The sequence below is a fragment of the Pantherophis guttatus genome, chromosome 18, assembly GCF_059756535.1.
Source record: "Pantherophis guttatus breed Tessera chromosome 18, ASM5975653v1, whole genome shotgun sequence".
Taxonomy (NCBI): Eukaryota; Metazoa; Chordata; class Lepidosauria; order Squamata; family Colubridae; genus Pantherophis; species Pantherophis guttatus.
The window spans coordinates 13,790,981-13,818,723 of NC_142080.1; the positions used below are offsets into that span (position 1 = coordinate 13,790,981).

A 27,743-nucleotide genomic window follows, 5' to 3' on the forward strand; every position below is an offset into this window, starting at 1 on the left:
ACCGATGGGCAGGGCCTGGAGGGGAGGCAGGCTGGGAAGCAGAGGTACCCTTCAACCCCTGTCTGGTTGGCTGGCTGGGCCCCCACGTGACTTGGCCACCCAGGGCTGCAGAGCCCTGGCAGGAGAACAGGGCATCTGTGGCTTGTGGCTCGGCCAGCCAGAGCAGAAGGGGCAGAGGAAGAGCCGGGAGCGCCTCCCCTGAAAATGGGGAGAAAGCTTGGAGCCCTACGTGGGTGGTGACGAGGCCCACCGATTCTCTCAGTTGAGTAACTTCAGGGATGGCCTGCGAGGGCTGGCTTGTGTGTGGTGGTCAAGATGTTGATCCCGGAAAAGCTGGCCATGGAGAGGGTCAAGCAGCCAGCCAGATGTGCAGCTGGCCAGAGAGATGACAGCATCTTCTGAGCCAAGATGATCCAGAGAAGCAGCTCCACATGATCAGGCAGCCTGTCCACACTGATCCTGGCAACCCCAACCAAAATTCAGCATTAGGGCAGCACGTTAACATTGCAGGGAGTTTGATTGGTATTTCATCAGCTCTCCCCAAGTCTCCGAGTGGCCCTGGCTCTTTGTAGGAGGGAAGCCCCTCCCCCGCCCATGACAGGTGAGGAAATAAAAAGGCTGCCTTGGACTGTTCAGCTTCATCCCTGGCAGATCTGGCTACAGGCAGGCCAGCTACCATTGCAAAGGGAGCCCCCCTCTCCCCCATTGCTACCCAGCTGGGGGAATCAATGGGTGTTGGGACATCCCTTCCCTGGAAACAGCCATGGCTGCTCCTAGTACTTTCAAGGTTATGGATATTAACAACCCCAGAGGGAGCTAAATTGCAATTTGTTCCCATCATGGTTTCTGGTGTTGGGACGAGGGTGGGGCTGAGCTGTTTGCAACTGAGGAGTGGGTCAGCTCGGTTGGAGGTCCTTCTTTCTGGGCAGCAGCCTGGCTTTCAATTCAAATCCTGTGGCCTTGCAAGCCACACTCGGCTCCCACCGTGATGGCTCCTTGCCTCTCGGAGAGCCTTCAGAACCGTGGTCTGACCGTGGCTCTTCTGAAGCTCCCGGCTGGTCCCCGATGGAGTGGCCTTGGTTGGGGCTGTGTGGGCAGAGGAGGTGCACTGGCATCCCCACCCAGCCCCACTCTGGTCTCCTGCCGGAAAGTCCCTCTCTTGCACAGGGAACCTGAAACGGGCCCCAGCAGAACCCTACCGGGGCTTTGCCCCATGGTCATTGCGGTGGTGGGATGCCAGCCTTTCTACACTGGCATAACCGTCCAAAGCAATTTTCTTTCTTAGACAGGGAACCTTCTTCAAATTAACGAACATAAGGTGGTTACGGTTGCCAGGGCGACATCTGATTGCCTTGGCAACCGCAGCCGGGTAGAGCCAGATGAGTTTCATCAAGGGTCATGTTGCAAACTGAGGGAGAAGTGGGGGCTTTTAAGCAGGGGGGGATAGGATACCACCCAAAGGCAAGTGCAGAGTTCAAGGCCGGGAGCTGCTGCCCACCGTCCCCTCTTGGCCCCTCCCAGGGAGCTACTTTACATATGGGCATCACGAGAACCCCTCCTTCATTCTGTTGACGTTGCGAGACGTTGGGGAGCCAAATCCCTCGCTGGTCTTGCTCTTCCACCTCTCGGGGCTTAAGGGTCCAACGTTCATTCCCCACTAATTCTGGCTCAGGCTGAGGAAGCCCCTGGGGGACCCCTTGCCAGCCAGGGCTTCTGTGGGGCCTCAGATAACTAGCCTAGGAAGTCAGACATGTTCAACCTGGATGATTCATTAATGGCTCTGCGTGTCCTCAACTTCCCCAAAATTGGGCTCAGTGGTTACTTATGATGTAAGTCATGCAAAGCCCCCTTGACTCCCCTTCCTGCCTAATGAGAATTCAGGCACTGGCATTCTGGACATTAGCGATCCTGGCTTGCTTAGAACAGTGAGGGGACGAGGTAAAAATGCACCTTGCTGGCTTTTTTGAAATTGTGGCCACAATTGTGCTGTTCTTAATGCTGGCAGGGAATCCTGCGTAGCACAGGTGTGACTGGCCAATAAGCCAATCACGACATTATTCTCCATGTTACTAAGAAGCATGAAGTGGAGACCTTGACTGAACAAAGCAATGACGAAGGTCAGCGTCTGTTGTGATTTCGCACAGAAGAGGAGCAAAGAGGAAGAGCTGGGAAAAGGCCGGTTGTCTGTCTGTGAAAACAAGGGCCTTTCCTTACAGTTTGCCTCTCACTGCAGCATAAAGAGCCCAAGATGAAGTCCCCTTCATCTCATACTGTTTTAGCATTTATGCAGCTCACAATACAATTTAGCCAGGGTCACAGCTACAGGACCCCATATATAAGGGTTGGAGGGAATCTTGGAGGCCATCCAGTCTGCCCAGGAATCCGCACCCCACACCTCTCCATGGAAGGAGATCCACCCTGTCCTGAGTGCTCCACCCCGGACAGCTGATGTCCAACCAAGTGCTTCCTTGTTTCTAGTCCTTCCTTCTGGAACTAATCTGAACGCCCCATTTCCTAGACATCAGCTCTGGCAGCTTTGATGTCTCCCTAGAGTTGCCTCTTCTCCACAAGTATTTCTCATCACTTGCCTAACTGGACCTGCTCTAGGATGGCCTGGAACTTCAGCCTCGTGCAACCCTTGCTCGCCCACCCTCCCTCCCCAGTCCCTGCGGACCCTCGTCCTTCTGCTTCAGGTTCTTTCTCTCCCCTCTATGGGTCAGTCTCTAAGATGACCCTGACCTGAATGAGATTAAAAGGCATTCTGATCAGCAAAAGAGGGGACGGGGTAGAATTTTGTTGGTTGCACATGGGAAAGTGTGCACACTTTTGCAGGCAGACAAAGCTGTGCTCTTGGCTGAGAAGCCATTTTATACTGTATGAGTGACAACCACAGCTTTGAAAATGAATGTATGGAAGATCAAAGCAGCTGCATTTGCTGGCAAAAATAGAGCAAGAAATTGGATGTTACTCATAAATGGTGGAAACTAGAGCACATGCCTGCATTTCTAGAGTGTGTATATTCAGGATGGGATAGCGCATAAAGACATTTCCAGGTGGACAAATATGGTCTGCTCCTCCTAGCAACAAATACATGTGCAAAGAGGCGAAAATGGCTGGCTTTGGCCCACTTTGCTAGAGGGAAGCAAGAGGTGGGGGTATACAAGAGAACCTCAAAAACAGTTGGGACGCAGAAGTTGCAGAAGAAAAGGAAAGAATGGAGGGGGCTGAATGACAGGGGACAAGTGCAAAACTGGGTTTCATGAGACAGTTTGAATATAGGAAGCTGGGGGGGGTGTCCAGCAAAGCACCTGCAACTGACCTCTCCCCATTTCTCTTATGCAGAGAAGAGGGAAGGCACTGAGAGGAAGGTTGGGAAAGCTGCCATTGACTTGTGGATTTTGATTTCCAGAATTCTTTAGCCAGTTCAGGAATTCTGGCAGTTGAAGTCCACAAGTTTTAAAATTGCCAAGCTTGGAGACCCCTACTTTACTGTCATAGCCAGTATCTTGAATTGCACCTGGAAGGTACTGGGAGTCTATCCAGCTCACACAACAGGGGTGTAAAGTACCCACATGGATACATGGGGAAACCCCTTCACTGCATGTGCTGCCACATTCTGGGCCAGTTGTTTCTCGGGTGGCCTTCAAAGGCAGCCCCATGTAGAGGATGCTGCAGTAATCTAGGAGGGAAGAGACCAAGGCATGAATGGCCTCTTTAGACCATTTTCCCTTTTAATTACTTGGATCTCAAGGCTGCATTTTGCTGATTATTTCATGTGTGTGTGTGTGCGCGCTGTGTGTTGCCTGACGTTGCTTACCATCAGAGGGGGCTTACACTTCCTGCTTTCTGTGGGGTGGCAGAGCCAGAAATGGCTGGCTTTTCTCTCTTGGCACCCATATTCTGGCTGGCCACATTGCTAGTGAAGCCCAAACTCTTCCAGAGTGATTTTGGGAACTAAGTGAGTGCTGATAGAGCTGGATTTCTTGGTTAATTAATTTACATATACATTACTATTGTGTTTATTTATTTTGATCTGCTGATTTTGTTTAATTTTGTGGTAAGCCAATATGAATTATTTATGGTTTGTTAAATAATAAAGCAGCGTATATGTTGGATAAGTAAATAAGTAGATAGTATGGTGTTGGGTAAACGTAACCAGGATATTCTATTAGGAGACGGTGGAGGAGGAGGCGGAGGAGGCTAAGGCTTCTCCCCAGAGTAAGAGGTAGGTCAGACAGATCGGCAGATAGAAATTCCCCAAAGGCAGGAGATAAAGAAGATCTTGTTAAGCCCTCACCTCCCCCCTCCAAATGTTTAATTGTATTTATTTTTTCTCAAGCCTTTGGAAGTGCTGCCACCTCAGAGTTCTCCATTGATGGCTGCCGCTGTACACAGAGGACTCTGGTGAAGAGCAGTTTTCTCCCGGCTTCTCTCGGAAGGCATCTGTCCTGGGTGCTGATGGATTTCCCCCCTATAATTAAGCAGGTCAAAAATAGCCTTGAGGTCTACTGAACCTGAACGCGGACAGGAGGTTTGAGGGGAGAAGAGGAATGGCATTCATTCGCTTTCTTGCAATTTGAGTTGTAGTGATTATGGTTCCATTATATTCTGGGTAGGACATCAGGAGTAATGGGGGGGGCAAGTGATCACTGGCTGCCTAAACAGCCGGGCAAGGCCGTCCTGAGAGTGAGGTCACAGCTCTTGATGCGAGAAAAGGGGGGGGGGTGTTACAGCTCCAGAAGTCACATTGAGGTCATCTTGATACTTAGGATCCCCAGGACAGTTTTGTCTAAACTTCTCCCGCTCATGAACCAGGGCCTGAGCCCCGCTGAGTCTCTTCTGCAGTGGGCCAGCACAAGAGACCGACATACTTGGGCTGGGAGGAATCCAGGAGGTCGGCTCTTTGCTCAGTTTTGTCCAGTTGTTCTGAAAGTGGAAAACAGCTGGGAAAGACCAGTTCAGAGCGAAGCATCCCCAGGAGAGGAGCGTTAAAAGCTGCCAATCATCCAGGGACTGCAGTCTAGAGGACGCGCGGAGGGATTTATTTATTGGCCGGAGAGGAAGGCATCCCGGCTAGAAGCTGGCTCGGTTCAGGCCCTTTGGAGCACCAGAGACCCGGGCAAGCGGCCTCTACACGGTGGCTGCAGCAGAGCCCTCGGGGGGAGCTCAGACCCCGGGATAACCCGAAACCTTCCCTCCCGTTCTGGCTTTTTTTCCGGCACCCAATGAAAATGATGGCGGTAGGTAGGCGACAGATTTTGTAAAACAGACAAAGGAACTCATACAGGGGATTTCTTTGACAAAATAGAGTTGCTGCATCCACTAGTCCTGCTACTTTATGCAAGAAATTTGCAATGGAAGAAAAAGGGAAGCAAAGTTATTTTATAAGGAAATTGCTTTGCTCCATTTTCCGGAAGGCAGCATCCTTCTCAACGGAGCCCGAGGCCCCCGGCAGACACGCAGGGGAGGGGAGGGGAGGGAAGGGGGGGGGAGAGGCGGGAGCGTTGCTCTACTCTACGCGCTTTGGAACGCGGGCTTGGAAGCCGCTAGCGCAGTGTTTCTCAACCTTGGAAGCTTGAAGATGGGTGGACTTCAACTCCCAGAATCCCCCAGCCAGCAACGCTGGCTGGGGGATTCTGGGAGTTGAAGTCCACCCATCTTCAAGCTTCCAAGGTTGAGAAACACTGCGCTAGATGCACCGCCCTCCCCCCCCCACCGCTCGTCTGGCGGGCATCGCGCAGCCGCGTCCCGAAGGGGAGGAGCCGGGAGGGCGGGGCCGCCGTCTCCCGCGAGGGGGCGTAAGGCGCGCGCGCCGTCTGGTCGCGCCGGAGACGGTGACGCAGGCGTGACGTCAATGCCGCGGGGCGGGGCCACGCACGGCCGTCGGCCGGCCGCGAGGGGGCAGAGCGGGGCTTCCTCCGCCGAAGGCCCGGCTGGACTCGCCCTCCTCCCGCGGAGGCTTCACCGCCGCCCTCCGCTCGTCAACACCGTCTCCCTCCGCCGCGCGTGCAATGTAGTCCCCGGCCCGGCTGCCTCCCCACGACCCGCTTCCCGCACACGTGTCGCGCGATCGCCGCCGCCCCGCCTCGGCCCAGAAAGCGGCGCCGGCCCGATAGGATGTGAGCGCCGCCGGTTCAGGCCGGAGTTTGGGGGTCCCGCCGGCCCCCCGTGGCTTCCCGCTCGCCTCCCGAGCCCCGAGGGCGCAGCGGCCGCCTGGGCTCCCCCCTCCCTCCTTCCCTCCCGGGCTCTCACGCCGCTGCCCCGCCGGAACGGTAGCCCGGGGCCGGCGAGGGAAGCGGGTGTCGGGCGGGCATCCCCGGGAGAGGTCGGGGCTCAGGCCGGCTCCCCCCCTCCCCTCCCCCCCCCGGGCGCTCCTCCTGGGCCGGTGCGGGCGGAGGGATACGGGCGAGGCGGCCCCCCCTCCCTCCCCCCCTCCCCGGCGCGGCGATTGGTCCCCGCCGCAGCTGCCCCGCTTCCTCGGCCGCCTGGCCCGCCCTGCTGGCTGCCGGAGGGGCTGAGTGGCCGCGGCGGCCTCGGAGCAGCCAGCGCGGAAGGCAGCGGAGCCGAGCGGTCAGGAGGAGCAGGAGGCCCGCAGGTGAGCAGCGCCCGCCGGTCCCCCCAGCGCCGCCGCCAGCCCCGGAGGGTCGGCCGGAAGTCGGGTGGGCGGGCGGGCGGGGGGCAGCGGCGCGCCCTTGGGGGAGGGGGGAGGGGGGGCCTTTCCGCCTGGCAGCCCCCCCCCGCCGCGCTCGGGGATCGGAAGGGGCTCCGGGGGGGGCAGAGGCAACCCCCCCACCCCCTTCCCAGGAGCCGCTTTGGGGGCGCGTGGCTGGGGCTCAGCTGCCCTCCCTGACCCCGAGTCTGCCGGGCCCTCCCTGGGCTGAGCTGCTGGATGGAGGGCAACGGCCTTGGTGGACCAAGTTGGGAATGAGGGACGGGACGGCCGCCTTTCCTTCACACGACGTGCCAGACTTACCATGCCTTGGATGTGAGAATTGTGGCAGAGGATTTAGGATCTATCCTATCCATGGCGGCTCAGCACGTGAACCAATTTGACTGCATCCCCATTATAAGTTAACCTTTCTCAGTGTTAATCTCGATGAGTTGTTTTGACCCGGCCGTTGCGGCTAATTTACCATTCTTCTGCATGTCAGGCAAAGTCCCAGATTGGGTCAATGGGGTAAATAAGGTGTGGGAACGCAGCCTCTGTGGGAAAGCATCCAGGTTCTCATAGAATTGCAAGTTGCTTTCTAACAATTTCCCTGCCTGTTGGTGGGCATTTTGTTCCTCTCCTGTTGAATGTGATGATTCTTTGAAACTGCCTTTCTTGGTGGTTATGGATTTATCGGAGGGTAAGATAATTGTTCTCAAATTGAATTTCCCCGCGTTTGGGTGATGTGGGTCTATGTAAAGAACACCCAGATAGGTTTGACATGCCAGGCTAGTTGGGTTGCTGGCTTTGGGTGCCATGCAGACACAGGGCCTGAACCACCACTGGGCAACGCCATTTTAGGACAGAATGCCCTGCAAAATTGGCCTGTGTATTCCTGTTGGATTATTTCCCTAAACTGTGGCCAAATTTATTATGAGTAAGCCTGTTGTGAAACCAGCCACTGGGTTTGGTTTTCCACTTTCTGGAGGTGGCCACTTCTGTCCCCTGAGTTGGAGGGGTCACCGGGCTCCTCTTCTGCCGGCATTTCAGACCTCGCTTGCTGCTGCCCTGGCAGTGGGTCTCCAGCAGGCAACGGGCAGCCTCTGGCCTGTCGGCCGCGAAGACTGGGCTCTCGTGGTGCCTCGGTGAGAGTCGCCGTTTGGCCCACCCCGTGAACAAGCCAACTGTGCCAGTCAGACTTGTATCATTGGCAGGAGTCAGGGGGGGGCAGTGGACACCAAGCCCTGAGCTGGCAGAAAGCTTGTTTTGGAGCAGGGAACCTGGGGAGAGGGAGGCAGGCAGGTTCCACAGTTGAAAGGATCAAGGAGGTCCACAAGTCCTTGCTCTTGCATGAGATCAGTGAAATATGACCGACTGCCACAACGGTTTTGTCTTCCCCCTTTCTGTCTGCTATCTAGGTGAAGGTTGGCACAGCTGTGTGTGCGCGCTCTCACAGGGCCCAGGAGGGATTGTGTCCCCATAGCCGGGTTCCCATAACTTGTTTAGCTTGGTTCCTGAATGAACGCCGTATGCCAAACCCTCAGCCGGGCAAGGAGGCGCTTCACACCAAATTGCACAGGACTAAAATTAGCCACGCTGAGCACGTGGGAGTGTAGCCACCGGGCCTCCCATTGAGCCACTGAAACATGTTGTGTCAATACAGCCCATGTTGCACTTTTTGTGAGTCTCCTGACTGGAACCAGCAGCCCTCCTCTTCTGGGGCGCGCCTCTGTAGAGAAACGGGGCACGAACATGTCTTTGAGGAGGGTTGATCCTAATGGTCAGAGGAGAAGAAGGCTGAGTGTCTCATTGCCTCGTGTTAACCATGGCTTGATGTGGCTGACATGCACCATTTATTCTGGTTATGTAAGTTGAGAGTTTGTGCAGCATCTGAACAATCTGTAGCCTCAGCTGCTGAGAGAATCCTTGAATGCCAAGCCAGCGATGGGCATGAAGGGAAGGGCATTCTTTGGGTTGCTCTCCCCTAAATTTGGGCCAGTGTCTTTCCAGGAAGGGAGAATCCTTCGTCTAGGGGCGCTTAACGGTTTTGCCGTTGTCTCTGGATCTGCTCCCTGCAAAACAAGGCTGTGTGAGGAGGCAGTGAGAGAGTGAAATTCAGCCTTCTCTCTAACCTGGCTGCATCGTGGCATCTCCTTTTGGTCTCTTCCTTGAAATACACGCCTGAATTGCCTCTTTTGAAAGGTTTTTGTAAGCGCCCCATTTTCAGGCTTCTCTGTTGATCGGGGCTGCCGGAGCTTTGTGCTGGTGCTGAATTTCAGATCTAGCCACCCAGGAGAAGCCTCAGCAATTTCGGTAGGAAGGGAAGGAAGGAACGTTTGGCTGGTGCCCGAGAAGGAGATTTTGGTGCAGTTTGGACCATTTCAGGTGCTGGTGTGGAAAGGGTTGGTGTAAAGGCTTGAGGGGGAGAGAAATGCTTGCCCAGCTTTGGGTTACAAAAATCCTACCTTTCTAACCCCATCCCTGCCCCATGTCTCAAGGGGCACAGTTGGCCCTTCCCTCTGCAGCCTCCCCTCCCTTGTTTCTTTCGGTTGGACTGGGCTGGAGCAGCAGCCTCCGAGGGGCCCAAACGCTCCTTGTTTGGGTGGGCACACACACCATTTGCATCCGCTGCCTTGCTTCAGGCTTGCCAGTTGTCGCTTTCAGTATTGTGGCAATCCCCTCTTCCCACCCCCATCCCCGCCTGGCCTGGGAGAGAGCCCGGCTGCCATCTTCCTGGACAGGCAGAGCGTGTGGGCATTTTCAGCAAAGCCAGGCCGCTCTGCTGCAGGTGGTTGCTGGAGCTCTGGCTGTTGCCGGTTTCCCCTCTGCCCCTCTTCTGGGCAGCATTTTGGGTTGGCAGCCTTTGCCTGGCATCCCTCCGTTCTTCCTCCTCCTCTGCTCCATTAGTTGCATTTTGACAATTTGCATTATTGTCATGTTTGATTTTGAAACGCTTTTATGGAGGGCGGCATTTTCTCTCAATGGTGCCAGCCGCCTTCTGCTCTGAAGGGCAAAGATGGAGGGAAAAACGAGGTCAGAAACGCCTAATCTCTTCCTTATTTGTAGCCACAGGAGAGCCCACTTTCGTGCTTATCTCTTCTTCAGTCTTAGTGAAAATATTTGGCGTTATCCCTGCCTGGCTGAAGCATCTTCGGTTCTGGCGTCCTTTGGAGAGAGGCTGAACTGCTTTTTGAATCTGGCCAATGGAGACAGACGGGCAGGGTTGCCCAGGGGGCAGATTGTGGGTGAGGGACCTCTCTGAACCCGAAACTTTGCCTGGTTCTTGAAAAGCACAAGGTGCTCATCGCCCCAACTCTGCAGGCAGCTGCGAGAAACCATAGTTTGGGATCCTTGGCTGTGCCCATGGTTTTAATTTTGCCTTTTGGTGCCCTGACCTTTAACGTTTGGTGCTTGTTGCTGCTGTTCATGATTTTGTTTTTATGGTGAGCTATAATTTTCTCTTTTTTAATGCTTCTGTTCGGTTGTAACTCTTTACTTTTTAATGGTTTGATTCACTCCTCAGTTGTTCAGTTTTAAATAACTTATGTAGACAGAAGAATAGGCTAAAAGTAAATCCAATCACGGTGCCCAAAAAAGAGCAGTCTCTGGCTTCCCACATCAGTTTGCTTAATCACAGTTTAGTTAATAAGCCACAGTTGGCTGGATTTGTGTAATGTCACAATGCTTTAGCATTTATACTTTAAAAACAGTAGTAGCTGCAACCCCCCAAAATGTGCTAGGCCAAAGGCATGCAAATCACACGGTGGCTTCAAGTGTGCTGTGAAGCTGGAGAGGAATTTCTCCAAGACCTGAAATTGTTGCCCAGCCAGGAGATGAGGGGGACAAATTCAAGCGGGGCCTTCCAAGATTTCTTTATCTAGCTACTGACAGGCAAAATGGTTCAGAAGTCTTCACAAGAGGAATGCAGAAAGAGGAATCTATGAACAGTTTCAACAAAACAATCCACAACATTAGCAAATCTGGATGTGGTATGATAAAAACCACAGTAATCCTACCTCGTTCCTTGGTTTTGCAATCTGTTTTCCCCTTTAAAATCTGGATTGCTGAGAAACCCCAAAGGTTTCTCCCTTTGTAGCTCTGGAGAAAGAAAAGCCACTGGTTCTTCAGAGGCTTAGCTCCGTTTATCTACATGCTGGGACTCCTGTTCTTCTTTTGAGGGTTGGTTTAGCCGTGGGCTTCCGTGGGATAAAAAAGAAGAAACAAAGGGCTTGGCCACTTTTGGCAGCCACAAATTCTGCAGGTGTGAACTATATTTTTTTTCTTTGCCATAAAACTCTTTGTCTCCCCATCCTACAGATCAAATCTGTTCAAGTGACCCTATTTATGTACTATCTTGCCTTACCAAGATTTGCATCTCCTGCCTAGATTGTAAATGTTTGTACCAGACACTGAATGTCCCACTGCTGAAGGAGCGGATGGATGTTGTTGATTCCCTGATGGGTAGGTGGGTATGCAGGGACACCAAGCCCCATGGTCCACACCTGCTGTCTCAGGGGAGCATTGGGTTATTGATGGATGCCAGCCCATGGCAAATCTGCAACATCTGTAAGTGTCCCTGGGAAGCATGGAGTCATTCCAGTTGTCAAGCAGTTCAAGGTGAGTCAGCCTAGCAGGAGTCTTGGTAAGGGTGGGGAGGAATCAGCCTCTTAGCAGCAGAGCCCTCATCAGGCTTTGTGGAGAGCTTCTTGGTCAGGAAGCTGATGTCAATCTGCTTTTCTGCATTCTTTGCAAAGGAGCTGGTCAGTCAAGTCATTATTTCACAATGAGCGACTGAGGCAGCCGGCTCAGACTCGAAGTGCTGCTGTTCTCCAGAGAAAGTTGATGCCAAGTTCTGTCTGCATTTGGCGCTGTTTAGCCTCAAGAATGTCTTCCCACTTGAGCCTGTTGGGTGCCCAGTTCACCAGCTGGGCTTTGGTGTAGAGAATGAGGCCAAGGGGGCAAAGAAGCCTGGCTCCTCATTATAGGCCTCCTGGATGTTATGCCCTTTGTACTGGAGGCATCGTTGTTGGCCTGAATTTCTGCTCTAGTAGTGTCCTGAGCAGCAACAGCCAGAAATCCAAAGACATGACAGTGGGATACAAGCTGAGTAATCAACCACAGCTGTGTTTCCCAACCTTGGGAACTTTAAGGTGGGTGAACTGTAACTCCCAGAATTCTTCAGCCAGCTATGCTAGTTGAGGAATTCTGGGAGGTGGAGTCGACACTTCTTAAAGTTCCTGAGGTTGGGAAGCAGTCAAAGGAAGTGATTCCTGCTCATTAATGGGACAAACTGCTCAGCTATTGGATGCTAAGGTTTAGCTTTTGAAAGTAGGCAGTGAGGGATAGGTAGGTTTGAAGGCCATATTTCATTGTATTTGTTATTAGTCATATTTCTATAGCCACCCATCTCGCCCAAGGCTGACTTTCCATCATGTTCACGCGGTTGTGGTCACCATCTTGTTAGGCTTGTTTACCTGTTGTTGTTGCCTTCTTAGCACACTACAGGCAAGATAAGTGGCTGAGGGCCTGGATATCTATGAGACCACCTTCTGCCACCGATAACCTCCCACCGGCCAGTACGCTCCCACAGAGAGGGTCTCCTCAGGGTCCTGTCGGTCAAGCAATGTCGACTGGCGACCCCCAGGGGGAAAGCCTTCTCTGTGGGGGCACCCGCCCTCTGGAACGAGCTACCCCCAGGGATACGACTGATCCCAGACCTCCGTACTTTCCGCCGGGCTCTGAAAACTTTCTTGTTTCAGCGAGCCGGGCTGGCTTAAGATTTTAATGGATTAATTTTATGGGTAAGGGGTTTTAAAATTGGGAAGCCAAATTGATTTAATTATTTTTTAAATTATTTTAAATTTTCATACTGTATGTATTTTAACCTTGGCTGTTCACCGCCCTGAGTCCTTCGGGAGAAGGGCGGTATAAAAATTTAATAAATAAATAAATAAATAAATAAGTGAAAGGAGCCAGTGGGCATGATGCTTCTCTAAGAGGAGACATTCTGTTCTTCCACAGGAGAACATAGCCAGGGAATCATTTTGTCTGTTTTGTTAAAAATAAGAAAAGGTAGTGTAAAATATTCATCCAAGTAATTCCCGCTGAAGTCTCAGAAGTGGAGAGCCAGGATGCTCTCCAGAGACCAGCTGGCCGCCTTGCCTCAAGCCCAGTATCTCAGGAAGGATCTCCTGAGATGGCCGTGCCCTTCTCTTGGCACAATGGCAGCTGCTTTCCTTGACTCCAGCATCATCCAAAGCTAACCATGCCCAGCCCTGCTTAGCGTCCCAGTCCAGACCAGGTCAGTCAGACACTGCCTCTTGTTGAGTAGGAGGTAGCCTTACCTGCAAGCACACAGCTCTGCCCGTCCTATTTTGATCTCTTCTGGGGAACACCATTCTACGAAGCAAAGAAATAGAGTACAAAATAATAAGCCCAAAAACTTTACAAGTTAAACGGTTGAGATAAGGAAAGAACAAAAGGAAATGTAGTTAACTCTAATTGATAGCAACATCCACAGGCTGCTTCAGGGCCTTTCATCACTTTTTCAGGATCTCGTCACCTCCAGCCAGCCAGTTTCTTGAGTTTCCCCATTTATTTTTGGCTGAAACTCCTCTTTATCGCACACACGCTTCTTAAGTACAGGTAGTCCTTGACTTACAACCATTCATTTAACAATCGCTTGAAATTATAACGGCACTAAGAAAAGTAACTTACAACACTTGGGATTGTTGTAGCAACCCACAGTCACATGATCAGAATTCAGGTGCTCGACAAATAGCATGAATTTTTGATGGCTGCAGCGTCCTGGGGTCATGTGACACTCCCCCCCCATTTGCCCCCCTCCCAACCAGCTCCTGACAAGCAAAGTCAATGGGGGAAGCCTGATTTGCTTAAAAAAATCCAGTGATTTGCTTAACCAAGCCAAAAAAGGTTATGAAATCTGGTGCAATTCACTTAATAAGCATTTTGCTTAACAATGGAGATGCTGGTACCAACTGGTCATAAGTTGAGGACTTCCCTCTGCATTAAATGTAGAAGTTTAAAATTCCTCTGTATCAGCTCCTAACATAGCTTGTTTGAATCTGAGCTCCAACTGGAAAACGTAATTCCATCTTCTGATTTCCTGGAAAAGGCTGGCGGTTGTTTCGTTTGTCCTTAAGGAGAGTGACGTCTAACTTGCAGAAGTGAAAGGAAGGAAGAAATAGGAAGTGCTCTGCTGAATGGGAGGCTCTGAGCAAGAGCTTGTAAGAGGTGGTAGTATAGGAGGGTTTCTCCTAAAATCTATCATAATTTCTACGGTTTTGAGTGTGTTTAGTTCAAGATTGTTCTGGCCATACCACAAGGCTAGCTAGTTCAAGCTCCCGTCTCAAAGCAGATTTGTTGTTGTCTCGAATGAGACCAATCACTATTGTATCATCTGCAAATTTCAGTATTTTAACAGAGGGATCCTTTGAGATGTAATCATTGGTATAGAGGGAGAAGTAGAGAGACCACACAGCCCTGGGGGCCTCCATGCTAATTCTCTCTGATATGATTTTGCCTAGCTTCACCTGCTGCTTCCTGTCTGATAGAGAGCTTACAAGGGTGGTCAGGCACGGCTAGCTGAATCAGTTTAATTAGAAGAATATCTGGAATGGTGGTATTGAATGCTGAGCTGAAGTCTACAAAGAGGACCCTTGCATTGGCCTTTGGAGATTCAAGATGTTGTAGGATGTAGTGCAGAGCCATATTAACAGCATCATCTGCCATTCTATTTGCTCGGTAGGCAAATTGCAAGGAGTCTTTTTTTTTATTATTATTGAAAAAGTTTTTCAAATACAGATTTTCCCCCCTTTTTTTCCCCCCTTCTCCCTAATCCCCCCTCCCCTCCCCCTGTGGCTTCTCCAAGATAAAACCCAAATTAGTAACAGATTATATAATACTTTACCATCCTTTTTACTCCACCCCCCATATGCTGACCCTTTCTTTCTAACAATATTATTATATCCCCCTTATACTACATTTCAAAACAACATTCAGCTATAAAATTATATAATAAATCCTAATTTAGCAATTTCTACTCATAATCTATCCATTTCCTCCTCCCCCATGCATAAAATTGCAAGGAGTCTTAACAGCGGATTTGTGATGGTTTTCAGGTGGGCCAGCACTAAATGGCTCTGGACAGCAACACCGGTGTGTCGGGGTTCCCTCGTACCCCCACTGCTTTCTTTTTCCTCTGTTGTCAGAGCTGCTTGTGTTTTAGCTACTCACATGGGAAGCTCCCTCCTAGGAGTCTCTTTAGCTGAAGTGGGGGGCTGGGAACACTCTCTGGGTAAGAGGATCATTTGTACATTCTCGAAGCCGGCTTGTGAACGTTGAATGTGGCGTTGCAGAGGAGGAATTGGCTGCCCTCTGTGCTTGGCCTGCTCTCCCCGTTTCCTGAGGGGCCAGGCAGCCCCGGGAGGGCTGTGCACCGCCTCTCAGCCAGGACGAAGCAGCCCCGGGAGGAGAGCGAAGCGCAGGCCGAGTCGCCAGCAGGAACTGGCAGCTTTAGGAAGAGCCCACGTTGATGGTGTCACGTCTCTTCCCCTGCTCTTCTCCGCTGCAGAGGGACACCTGTCCTTCTGGGCTGTCAGTCGTGTCACAAGCCCTGATGGCAAGATGCAAATGTCACAGGCCCTGATGGCAGGATGCACAGGCCCTGAGGAACGTCATTCCTCAGCCCTGGGGTGGCATGAGCTGTCACTTACCCGGAGACAGAAGCCAGGCTCTTTCCCAGGTCCCAGAATTGGGCTCTCCATTAAGGAGCTCAGCATATGAAGGACACCCGTCTCTGTAGGCCCAGAGGGACTTCCTTGAGGAGCAGCTTCAACCCAGCTTGCTCCTTAATGAGACTCTTGGAGGACCCCGATGGAGAGGGAGGGAGGGAGGGAGGGAGAGAGAGAGAAAGAGTACTGTGTGCTGGCTGGCCGATGCTTCCACCAAAGAACCTACAAGAGCCCTTATGTCAAAGTCATGGCCCTCCTTTCTCCCAGGATGGAGAGAGAGAATCTGTCGTGTGTAATTTGTGTGAAGTTCTGAAAAGTCTTGGCCAAACCCAGGCGGCCTGTGAGTCAAAAGCACGTGTCCTGGGGACAAACGCAGCAGGCCCCAAAACCTAAGCTGAAGAGGCATTGTGACTTCAGCCGAAAGAGGCTTTTGCCCTGGGCTGGGCTTTAGCAGAAATACCTTTAAGTGCACAGGGCATCCATCATAAATGCCGCAAGAGCTCCTTCCTTGCTCTCTTATGTAAGGCGTCTTAGTCACCGAGCTGAGAAGGCTGCCTGGCTGGTGCTTTGCGAGAGCTTGTCAAGGGAGGCAGGCAGGCAGAAGTCAAGGATGACCTTGGCTCCCCACATCCCTTCAGTCTCTGCGTGGCTGGCCAGAAGGGCCTTTTTCCCACCGAGGTCAGAGAAGGTAAGCCTCTCGCCAGCCTTTGTATTAACAGACGGCATTGCAGCCCATAAGATATGATGGCCTGGCTCTTTTGCCTCTCTAAAGAGAGAGTGCCAGCGTTCATCGGGTAAAACCAAGATAGCCCAGTTTTCCTTCTCAACTTTTCTATCCTGGTTTACCGTTCCTGCTCTAATATTCTTCTTCCTGTCCAGAAATGTCTGATGATGATTTTGCAGCACCCAGATAGTTCCCATAGCAATTTTTGTTTTAGTTACATATTCAGTAAAAAATAATAATAATTTGTCAGATTTTAGGTAGGAAAGATATGAGAGAGTGAGAATAGAACATTTTGTTAGTCTTTTCAGCATTTAGAATTGAGTTCGCAAACTGGCAGACGTCCAAAGAAAAGTTGCTGCAGGTTGGATGTGGCTTTCAGGTGTTGAGCATCAGAGTCGCTGCTGTCAGAGCAGGGTCCCCTCAATGGATCTAAGTCACTTACAAGCCTTGCTCAAGAGATGGGGCCCATCGTCTTCCTGACCGAGGCTGACCCTTTCTCTGGCTTTACCCTTCCATTTTGCAGGCCAAACATGGCAGGTGATGCAAGGACACACTTCTCCCATCTGCCCCAGTTGGTGGCTTCTCAGTCCGTGATGGTAGAGCACATGTGTGCTGCAAATCCTGAGGAATTAACGGGTGGTTCACTAAGGTCCTGCGTGACCCCAAATGGAGCTTAGGGTATCTGAAGGGGCGACTGCCCACCAAATATATTAGGGTCTGTAAACATGCTGGACCAATTGGCAGCTTCATTTAATACGTTGTAGGAAGTCTGCTCCCTTCCTTCCGTGATCTTCTTGCTAGAAACAGCAGCTGAAGTGTGAAGCAGCCCCTGGGGTGGATGACAGGAGTCATGCCTCCCAAGGATTAGGGCTTCCCTGTAGCTGCTTGGCTCCCCCGTCTCCAGCCTGCTGTGCTGGTTTCTGAAAAGGCAGGAGACACCCCCCCACCCCATCCACTTGCTCTTGAATAGTTCCATAAACAGACGGCATGACGGCCTCGTTCCATGCAGAAGCGCTCCTAGGGATTGTCCCTCCTGGTTCTTACCTGCCTTGGCCACTTGTCTGAAGAGACCACAGCTCTGCTCGGTGCTCCAGTCTCTTTCCTAACACCCCATCCTGGAATGTGCCCTTGTACAAACTGGGTCTCCACCTTCCTTTCCGCCTCACTTCCTCTTTTCAGATAATTCTCACTGGTTACAAATTCACCAGGACAGATAGGAAAGGTGGATTTTATTCCTCAATAATTTGGTGTCATCAGCTTCCCTGCTCAACTCCACATGATGAAAAAATGATTAAAGCCCTTTAAATATTTCACATTATGAACCTTCAAAAAATGTGGCTCCTATGGGAACATTACTTTTCTGCATACCTCTTGCAAAAATACTTATTACCTGTATTCAGTGCTTTAATCCATTGCTGTTTTTTAAGACGGCCTCCTACCCCATATGGTCTTTAAGTCTACTCAGGAGCTCTTAAGAAAGGTTGCCAGGAGTCTTTCAAAAAATACAAATTAACTAAGTCTTCAGATCGCCTGCAACTGTGTACTCGTGTAATTGTAAGAGATTAGCAAGACATAACTGAAGTTTCCAGCAAAGATGTTGATTCTTTCTCATTTGCAATGCTTCCTTCCAAGTGGGAGTGAGGGGTGGTGGGGGCTCTGAGTCAGTCTTGACTTCTGGCCACTGCCTGGACAAGTCCCTGCAGTTTTCTTGCCAAAGTTTTTCAGAAGTAGTTTGCGATTGCCTATTTCCTAGGGCTGAGAGAGAGTGGTTGGCCCAAAGTCACCCAGGTGGCTTAGTACCCAAGGCGAGACTAGAACTCTTCATCTCCTGGTTTCTAGCTTGATGCCTTAACCACGGTACCAAACTGACTTTCATATGCTTGAATTTTTAAAGCTTTAACCATAACAGCTTCATTTTCTGTGGATCTCTTTTCCAAAAAAAAATAATAATAATGATATAACATTGGCCCCTTTCCAGCCCTCCGGACAGAGGTCAAGCGTTAAGGACACGGTGTGAATTTTTGCTAGAAGATGAGCAATTTCATGCTTGAGGTGGACCTGGAGATTCAGGTGTTTCCATTTGTCTTCTTTTCCAGCTCTCTCGCCCAAGCTCTTGACTTTTTAAAATCTCTCCCTCCCTCTCTCTCTCTCACCCCCCCCCCATAAGAAATGAAACATTGCCAGCTTCTCAGTGTCTCAAGTTGCACCTTTACATCTGAAAGGCAAGGTGTCCTGGGGATTCTAGCTCTGAGTCAAGCAGATCCACTTGGGGGTCTGGAGGGTGGGAGAGGGAGTCCCCCAAGGCAGCAGCTCAAGCCCCAGAGGCAGGGACCTTCCTGACAGATGCTCCATGGCGTTTGAGGAGGCTTTTTTCCAGATTGACCCCAGAGCTGATCTGGTTTTTCTGCTTTCGTCCCTTTTCTCCTTTTCTTTGCACTGCAGAGAAAGTCAAATGGGATTTTCAGATTTTTATGAAGCAGAATACATTATTAATATTCATTTTCATTCTTCCTGGAAAAGGTGCTACCAGATTTCTGAGGTTTTGCCACTGTAGACTAACGTGGCGCTCCTCCTACAGCCTCTCTTCCAGGAAGTACCTGGGCTCCCCTCTCCATCTGTCTCCCTTGCTTAGCAAGAGGGCTCCTTCACATGTACAGCATAGCAGGTGCCATCCAAATGCCCGGCAGGCAGAGTTGGCCAAGCCCTTCCCTTTGGCAAGCCAGTTGACCTTGGCAAGGTTCTTGCAATTCTCACAAAGCTGCCTTTCCCAGAATCCTCCGGGGTCACCTTTTTACAGAGCCCAAAGGGCTGTGTGCAGTGAGCATGAAACCATTAGTTCTGATGTATCTGGCTTTTTTTCCCCTCATATTTTTTGTTAGCTGTTTTTGAGGTCAAGAGTTGCCCTGACTTTTCCTCCCCTTATAATTGGTCTTACACACCAGTGCCAAATAGAATTGTAGGTTTTCAGAAGAACCAACTACATTTATAGCACGCTGAATCCAAGTTCAGGAGAGTCCTTGAAAATAGCCTGCTTGAGTGAAAAGCCAGGGTTCTGATGAAGCAGACAAGACTTTCTCTTTGTAGTCAAGAGGTGTCATTGCTCCTTCCCAAATTTAGAGCACGTGAAGCTTAAATGCATATTCATAGGCTTTAAGAGAAGCCAGGCATTTTTGGGGTTTGTTTTATGTACTTCGATTAAAAATAGCAGCAGAGACTTGGTTGCCCTGATCTGCCCTCTCTCCAAAACCGGAGGCTTGGGATATGAAGAACCTGCTGGCTTCTCAGGGCCGTAAGTGTGGGGCAGGTCCTTTGTCTGCCCAGTGAAGCTCCAGCAAAACCACTTGAAGGGATCACAATCCACACCCAGCGTGATAGAACCGAGACCGAACTTGTGGGGTGATTCCTGGGCTGCGGCCTCAGCAGGGTGGGAGAAGTTGGTGGCTAGGTGCAGGGATGGAGATGGCTCCTTGGCCAGTGGCCTCTATACTTTGGGCAAACTCTTGAAGAATCAAGTATGCTCATCTTGAGGATGGGGCAGCAGAAACCTGATAGGCACCAATTTGTAGCAAAGCATTGCCAAAAGTTGGGGGCAGGGACATAGCTGGAACTGGAGGTATTCTGTGTGTTGCCTCACCAAAGGTCTTGCCTGTCATGAAAAATCCATTTTCCAGAAAACAAGATGCTTATTTAAGATGCTCCCTGTCACTTTCTCTGGAGCTGGCAAAGAAACTGCTGGACTGCATCCCATGGCCACGTTTGGTTTGTGAAAATGTCTCTGGGGTCTGCGTGGAATGCAGAAGTGTTCCTGGGAATGTCCTGGAGGAAATGGGACTCCCAGGGAATCAAGAGGAGTTGTTGAGATGGAGAGCCCACCCTCGCGCTTGGGGTGGGAAGGCTTGTTGAATGGGACCATCCCAGCCGTCTCCAATCTCAGGGAAAGCCTTGTTGGGTAATGGGTTGCATTTTCTGGCATTTTCTGCCTTATTGTTGGAATTGCTCACAATTGTGTGAGCTCCTTTCCCCATTAGCTTATTTTCTATTACTGTGCTTAAATCCCCTGTCTTGAATTCCAAAATACGTATTTAAATATGCTGGACTAAACAGATACTCCTCACTTACTTATGGTAAACGGTGACTCTTGTCGCTAAGCGATGTAGTGCAACATCATGTTACTGCCATTTTACAACCGCAGTGATTGACTTAACAAATGTGGCAAGAAAGGTCGTAAAATGGGGCAAAAATTAACAAATTTCTCACTTGGCAACATAAATTTTGGGTTCAATTGTGGCCGTAAATTGAGGATTACCTGTATATTCCTACGTTGTCCCCAGGTTTCACATAAAGCAAAATTCAAAGTGAAGATGGGCAGTTCTTTCCCTGACAAATTGTTCACTGGCTTTTGAGAGAGGCCAGAAACCTCTTATCCCTTCACCAAATAATTCCTTATTTTTCAGTGTGAAGAACAGCAGAAGACTTGGACCAGGGTATCCAACCTTGGCAGCTTTAAAACTTGTGAACTTCAATTCCCAGAATTCCCCAGCCAGCAAAGCTTCGCAGAGCTGGCTGAGGAATTCTGGGAGTTGAAGTTCACAGATCTTAAAAGTTACTGAGGTTGGACACCCCTGACCTAGAGTAAGTCTTGCAGCACATGGAAGCACTGAGGAACCCTTGGTGAGTACAGCTGCTCTCTCCTGGGTTGATGGCTTAACCAGCTGATGGGAACTGAATGTCTTCAAACCCATTTATTGGTTGTCTCTTTATCAAGGAGGGACTCAGCTTTTCCAGGCCTTTCCCCAAGCTTCAGGGTGTAATTCTCTTCTTCCTCAGTGTCTCTGGAAGTTACCTGTGAAATCAGCTTGTCCAAAAGCCACATTTCCTGCTTCCAATATACTTCCGTTTCCCCTCTCCATTTTTGAAGCTTTCATAGGGATGTGAGGGAGGGGCTGCATCCCACTTCATTTCTGAAGTCTCATCGGGCTAACTTGTGAGAGGGGGCTTTCTTCTGGTTTCCTCCTTGAGCAGCTCATTGGATGCCACAGCTTCTTTTTCAGGTAAGATGGTTCTGCCTTTGGCACTCTAATGCCAATTGTTTACTGAGATCCAAATCTTTGATTCTTTGCATTTTGCATCCGACTTTTGTAGGATTTTTGTTTTGTTACTTGGTGGTACGGCAGTTCTTGAGAGAAGAACTGCCTGTTCTGGGTCCTGATTTGATGATAGGAAAAAATAAACTCCTTTTGAGAGTATTATTTCTGCACCCATCTGCGTCACTACCTAACAGCTGGATTGTCTCCAGCTGGATTTGCTTGTAAAGGCAGATGTTTCCTGCGTTCACTCTTGGTGGCACCTGTTTTCGGGGGGTGGGGGGGGCTTGAAGTGGGCTGCCTTACCAAAGGACTGGTAGCTGCTGAAATATAGGAAATGGGCCTTGGGTTATGTGTAGCTGTTGACATCAATTCGCTTTCAGAGGCTAAGTAAATGGAAACGAGACTGGTTGTTTCAACTATACTTTAAGAAAGATGTGGAAAATAAAATTGCAGGTAGCATAAGTACATTAAATCTGTAGGGCGCCCACGTTGGAGGTCATTGTGATTTCTTCTGACTGACCCAAAGGATCTTGTGGAAGCAGAGAAAGCAACTAAAGGGTTGAGGGTTGCAATGGTGGTGTGAAAGCCCATGTGATGTAGCTAGATTCAAATCACACAGCGTGTTGAATGTCCCAAGATCAGAGTTCAGAGAGTTTTCTGAAAAGTGTTTCCCGATTGCCTCTTAGCAGTCAATATTGGCAAAGACCTCCAGAGGCAGCCAGCATCAACTGCCAGGGGCAAGGAGCCAGGAGGCAGTTGTTAAGCAGGCAGCTTGTAGGTTGTTGTGCTCCTTGGGAGTAACAAAAAGGCCACCTAAGTAGGTGGAGCAAGAGTTGTGATAGGACACAGCTGTTTCTGCATCTGGCCAGCTGTGGGGGGAAAGGTTGCCTGGAAATGGGTGCCTGTTCTTCTTTCTACATGATACCCCTTAATCCTTCACTGGTGTCCGTTACTCTGAGGGGGGGGTGTTCAAGGAACAGTTAGTGAGGTTGGCTGCAGAACAGCAGCCTCCGAGCTTTTTGTTTCAGGGAATGGACTAATATTCTAGAAGGGACAGAAAATCATCTATCACTGCTCAAAGATCTGGAATGTTGCTTTCCACTTCAGATAGGAATTATTACTTTGTGAGTTAAATACAAAAAGGGTAATACTGTGGTGCCCCTTGATCTAACATTTTGCAATGGGACAAATTCTCTGCTGCAGTACAGGGGGTCCTTGGTTTATGACTAAAAGATGGACCGGAATTTACATCACTATGTGATGTGGTTGTAAAGATCACATGATTGCAGAGGCCCTGCAATGGGTCATAACTCGGGGGAGGGGGATCTGTTGTAAGTCTCTGTGTTCAGTGCCAAAGTAACTGAATGGTCACTAAATGGCTTCCTGTAATGGGGGGGGGGAGAAAAAAAGCACATGATCCAAAGGAATCCCTCCCTCCCTCCCTCCCTCCCTTCCTTCCTTTCCCATTTCTTTAATGCTCACCCAGGGAAGAGAGCAGCTGCACTCAGGAGCTCTCCTAAAGATTGTCCTACATAAGGTGGTCACTCGCTGATCCTTTCAGGTTAGCTGATAAGTTTTAGTTCACATGAAGCATCTGGCTGAAGTGGAGGATGAGAACTGCTGGCTCACATCACAAGTGCTGAAGATGGCTGGGCCATCACAAAGCCTGGGAAAACAATGATGTGGATTAGGGCTGTAGGAACTTTAAGCTCAACCATATCTGCTCACCACCCTGTGGAGAGCAGGTTTCCTCCTAGGCTGAAACTGAAATCTGTATCTGTTATTTACCTTCAGCTCCTGCCTGCTGCTCCTTGACCTCAGGAAGCACAGAAGGAGCCTTTGGCTGTGGAGAGCAGCCATTGGGAGGCCCCCAGAGGGCCAGGTGCCCCCCCTCCCCCAGCCCAGAGGGTCTGGACCTGGAGATTCCACAGAGCCCTCAAGACTACCAGACATGCCCCTACTTGGTCCTCAGCCTAAGAGGGGCTGCTCAGCTCCGCCTGGCTCTTTATCTCGTTGCAGCCCTCATGAGGAGTAGTAATAAAATTAGCTAATCGCTTCACCCAGCAAGGCTGAGGCACTGCCAGTCTGAACGTCACCGGAGGCGGTGGCAGTCGGTGGTGGGGCCTTGGGTGGAGATCTGCCAGCTGGACTGAATTCCTCAAGGGATAGAGCCCTCCAGTTTCCCATACTGGAGGGGGGGGGCTTCAGCTTCTCTGAGAACCTGGCCTGCTGGCAGTCCTCCCCCCCTTTCCCCCCACTCCCATTGGAATTTTGCAGCCTTGCAGCTGCCCTCAGGGCTTCCCTGAGCAAAGATTTCTTTCCTTTCTGAGGACTAGTTTTTAAGAAACTGCAGTTTCCTTGGAAGCCCTGTTTTATAGGAGAGTGGAGAGGGGTCTTACTTTCTAATCCATTATTGGCATGGTTTGTGAAGAGCACTCGGTCACAATGTAATTTGTTTGGGTTGACTTAGTGTGATGTGTGAATCCAACCTTTGTTGCCATTGGCAAGTTGGAAGGTCGTTTAAAAACCATGGTGAAATCATAGATGGTGAGGGTTGGAAGATGTTGTAGAGCAAGGAGGAGGATGACCTTGATAAGAGCTGTGGGAGCTCTATTACCAAACTGACAAGGGGTGGGACACAATCTGAAGTCCACAAGAGAGAGAGAGAGAGAGAGAGAGACACCCCCCTAGTTCATTGAAGTATTAGAAGGTTCAACACAAGTAGACTTGCAAGATTCCGTTCTTACAGCCAATCTCAATGAAGATAGCTTTAGCCTTCCTGTGGAGAGAGTGGATTCTTGGTCTAGTCCATCTCGTTGGACTAGACCTTCATCTTGGAACTGATCCAGCCAATCCTCAACCCAGCGCTGGACTCCTCCACTCAAGCAGCCCCAGGAAATACAGAAGCAAGCCCTGAGGCCCATCCAACCTCTCCCTAAAGGCTCCAGGGAAGCCTCCCCTAACGCCGGCTGGCCCTCTGCTGAACAGGCCATTTTCATGGAGGGCCCCCTTCTCTCTTCTGGAGTGAGGCTAAAAGGTGAATTGCTCCACCTTTCACAAGAGAGAGAGAGTCAAGAGGGCTCATTTATTGCGATGACAGATGGTGGGTCTGTGCTGAGCTCCTGGGCGGTTTTTCTCAGAACGGCTGGCCTTTGCTGGACAGGCAGGTGAGCAGAGCCTTCGCTGGCGGATCGCTGGTCCCTGCTGGGAAAGTTTTACTTTCCCTGTCTACAAACAGGGAGCCTTGGCCAGCCCTGGGTGGCCGGAAGCCAAGGCTTATTCTAGGAAGGAGGCTGTGGGAAAAATATGGCCTTTCAAGCCGGCCACGACCCCAGTGAGCATCACGAAAGGCTGCGGCCACTCTTTAGTCCTGATGGTGGCTGTGGACCCCAGCAACAGAATTTGCCTTTTGGGGGAACCAGGGGGTGGGCGTTGGGGCGTCTCAGAAAACTGTTGGGGACCCAGGTTTACTGGCTTTCCGTCCTGCATGTGAACATGCATTTGTCAATTCCTGGGGTTGGTTGGATTGGGCTTCAGCTAAGTCGTGTCCAAAATGCCTCATCAAGAGCGGGTGAAAACCATAGAAATGGCATTTTGACCATTTTTAGGGCCATTTGTTGGTCCTGTGCTGGGAATAGCATAAAGGGTGCCTCAGCCACGCTGTTCTGGTTGAATTGGTGCAATTCCTTGGACCAACCATAACTCTTCCTCAAGATGGCTGCCTGGAGCAACAGCCTGACAGGCAAGAAACCAGGGGTGAAATCCAGCAGGTTTTATTTTATTTTTATTTTTTTATTTATTTTTCAATTTATATACCGCCCTTCTCCCTGAGGACTCAGGGCGGTGCACAGCCAGAATTAAAAACATGAAATACAAATATTAAAAACAATTAAAATATATATAAATTTGGCCCAAAAATTTAAAAAACCACAAACCAATTAAACATTTAAAAAATTTAAAAAATTTCTTCCTAAGCCAGCCCGGCTTGCTGGAAAAAGTGGGTTTTAAGGGCACGGCGGAAGGCACTGAGGTCTTGGATTCTCCTTATCTCTGGGGTCAACTGATTCCAGAGGGTGGGAGCCCCCACAGAGAAGGCCCTCCCCCTGGGGGTCACCAGCCTATATTGTTTGGCTGATGGCACCCCGAGGAGGCCCTCTCTGTGGGAGCGCACGGGTCGCTGGGAGGTCGTCGGTAGCAGCAGGCGGTCTTGAAGATAGCTAGGCCCTATGCCATGGAGCACTTTAAAGGTGATGACCAACACCTTGAAGCACACCCGGAAGACCACCGGGAGCCAGTGCAGCTCGCGCAGGAGTGGTGTTGCATGGGAGCGCCATGCTGCTCCCATCACTACCCGCGCTGCTGCGTTCTGGACCAGCTGGAGCCTCCAAGTGCCCCTCAAGGGGAGTCCCATGTAGAGAGCATTACAGTAGTCAAGGTGAGAGGTGACGAGGGCGTGAGTGACTGTGCACAGGGAATCCTGATCAAGAAAGGGCCGCAACTGGCGAATCAGGCGAACCTGATAAAAGGTCCCCCTGGTTACAGCCGTCAGATGTTTCTCCAAGGACAGCTGCATATCCAGGAGGACTCCCAGATTGCGAGCCCTTTCTGTGGGGGCCAAGGACTCGCCCCCAATAGTCAGTGATGGAGTCAACTGACTATATCGGGATGCCGGGAGCCACAGCCACTCAGTCTTGGAAGGGTTGATCTTGAGCCTGTTCCTCCCCATCCAGATCCGCACAGCCTCCAGGCACTGAGACATCACTTCAAGGGCATCGTTGGGGTGGCCTGGTTCTAACAGGTTCTGGAGAACCAGTAGCGGAAATTTTGAGTAGTTCGGAGAACCGGTAAATGCCACCTCTAGCTGGCCCCACAGTGGGGTGAGAATGGAGATTTTGCAGTATCCTTCCCCTGCCACGCCCACCAAGCCACGCCCACAGAACTGGTAGGGAAAAATTTTGAATTTCACCCCTGCAAGAAACCAAAGTGCTGACAAGATGGCCAGCAATGCGGTTCTGCCTCTCACATTTGCGTCTGTTTGGCTGTTTGGCTTCCCCTGGTTGGAGCTCCTCATCACTTGAACATTTGGAAGAGGAGAGTCATGGGGCGGAGTGAGCAGTGAACGCAACTCCTTCCCTTCCCATGTCTACGTAGTCCGCATCCAAGTAGAATAACAGCATATCAGAGTTGGAAGGGACCCTGGAAGTCTTCTAGTCCAATCCCCTGCTCAAGGCAGGGAACCCTACACCATTTTGGACAAACAGCTGTCCAAACTCTTCTTTAAAACCACAAGGGATGGAGCACACACAACTTCTGGAGGCAGGTCATTCCACTGATTAATTGTTCGTGGGAGCCCAGTTCTTTCCTTCATTAGACTAGACATTCCCAGTTCCTGCAACTGTTCCTTGTACACTTTACCCTCCGAAGAAAGAAGGTTGCTAATCTCCTGTCCATTTCTATGTCTGCTGCTGCAAAGGCTTTGGGGACCTGGTGTGAGGGTTGTTGAGAGGAGAGCCCCTTCCTCCTCCCCTGTTTGTCAAAGCAGAAATAAGTTTCTGCTAGCTTCCAAAAGTCCATTTTCTTTGTTTTCTGAAATCAGACCTTTGACCCGGAAGCACATAGAGGTGTCCCTCACTCAGAAGCATGTGCCAGTCTGAGCCCCCCTGGTGGTCCCTCCTCAACCTCTCCTGGCTTCTTCATGGGAGGGGACAGGAAGTGGCACCTTCAGTGCGCATAGCTGCTATGATTCCCATGTATGGAAGAAAGAGGCTACCAACACCAATAAATGTTTTCTCCCATGGCTGTCTAGACATTGAGGGAGTAAAGATGTGTAATTACAGGCAAAATAGCAAAGCGTAGCAATAGCATTTAGACTTGTATATCGCTTCACAGGGCTTTACAGGCCTCTCTACAGAACAGCAAAATAATGTAGATTGTAATTACTCTCTTTTGCTTAGCCAGAGCTCACTTGGGGAATGTGTCTTCCCAGGTTAGCGTGATATTCATGAGCTGGACTTGGGTGACACAGGGACCACTTTCCCCCTGGCATCCTTGCTTCCTCCATGCTGATGCCTCTTCCATGGGTTGCCTTTTATTCTCAGACCTTCTCACCTCTTTTGGGGTGACTCATCAGCTCCGCCCCAGCAGACTCTTCTCTCCCCCCCCCCGTCCTATGCCTCTTTTGCGATTTCATCATCTGGTAACATAAACAACAACTTTGACTTTCAATTTGGCGAGTATTGAACCGACAGGATCAAAGCTTTCAACCGAGATCCAGAAGGACGCTGCCTTGGCTGTCTTGCCAAGCGAGCGGGGATCCAAAGGTCAGCCAGCCCCTGGCCTGCTGAGGCACGAAATCTGCTCCACAGCTTCTGGATGGGTGACGATGATTGTGCATCACCATGAAATCTTCATGGAAGCTTCTGACACATTCAGAGGCAGTTTGCTCCACCGCTGATTAGTTTGCCTATAAGGAAGTTCTTTTAATTCAGATTCTTTTTCCGTCATTCAGCTCTGTTGGGTCAGTTTCTACC

At 50.5% G+C, this 27,743-nt stretch overlaps 1 protein-coding gene and 1 long non-coding RNA gene across 6 annotated transcripts in view; one reads left to right on the forward strand and one right to left on the reverse strand.

Moving 5' to 3' along the window:
* Window positions 1–6,432: 6,432 nt before the first annotated feature.
* Window positions 6,433–27,743, forward strand: part of MEF2D (myocyte enhancer factor 2D) — an 86,809-nt gene continuing 65,498 nt past the window's right edge. For 2 of the 4 annotated variants that reach the window (XM_034427011.3, XM_034427012.3), the window contains exon 1: window positions 6,444–6,595. The gene's annotated coding sequence lies outside the window, so the exon portion shown is untranslated. Of the gene's footprint in view, window positions 6,596–27,743 lie in introns of all 4 variants that reach the window. The other 2 variants (XM_034427016.3, XM_034427017.3) reach the window with 2 other exon arrangements.
* Window positions 12,993–23,215, reverse strand: LOC148111621 (uncharacterized). 2 transcript variants are annotated; one of them, XR_015730427.1, is made up of 3 exons: window positions 23,002–23,215; window positions 22,696–22,879; window positions 12,993–13,048 (listed from the first exon to the last, which is right to left on the reverse strand). It is a non-coding gene; the product is annotated as an uncharacterized LOC148111621 (long non-coding RNA). The 2 variants fall into 2 exon arrangements; XR_015730426.1 differs by lacking the exon at window positions 12,993–13,048 and adding an exon at window positions 18,159–18,562.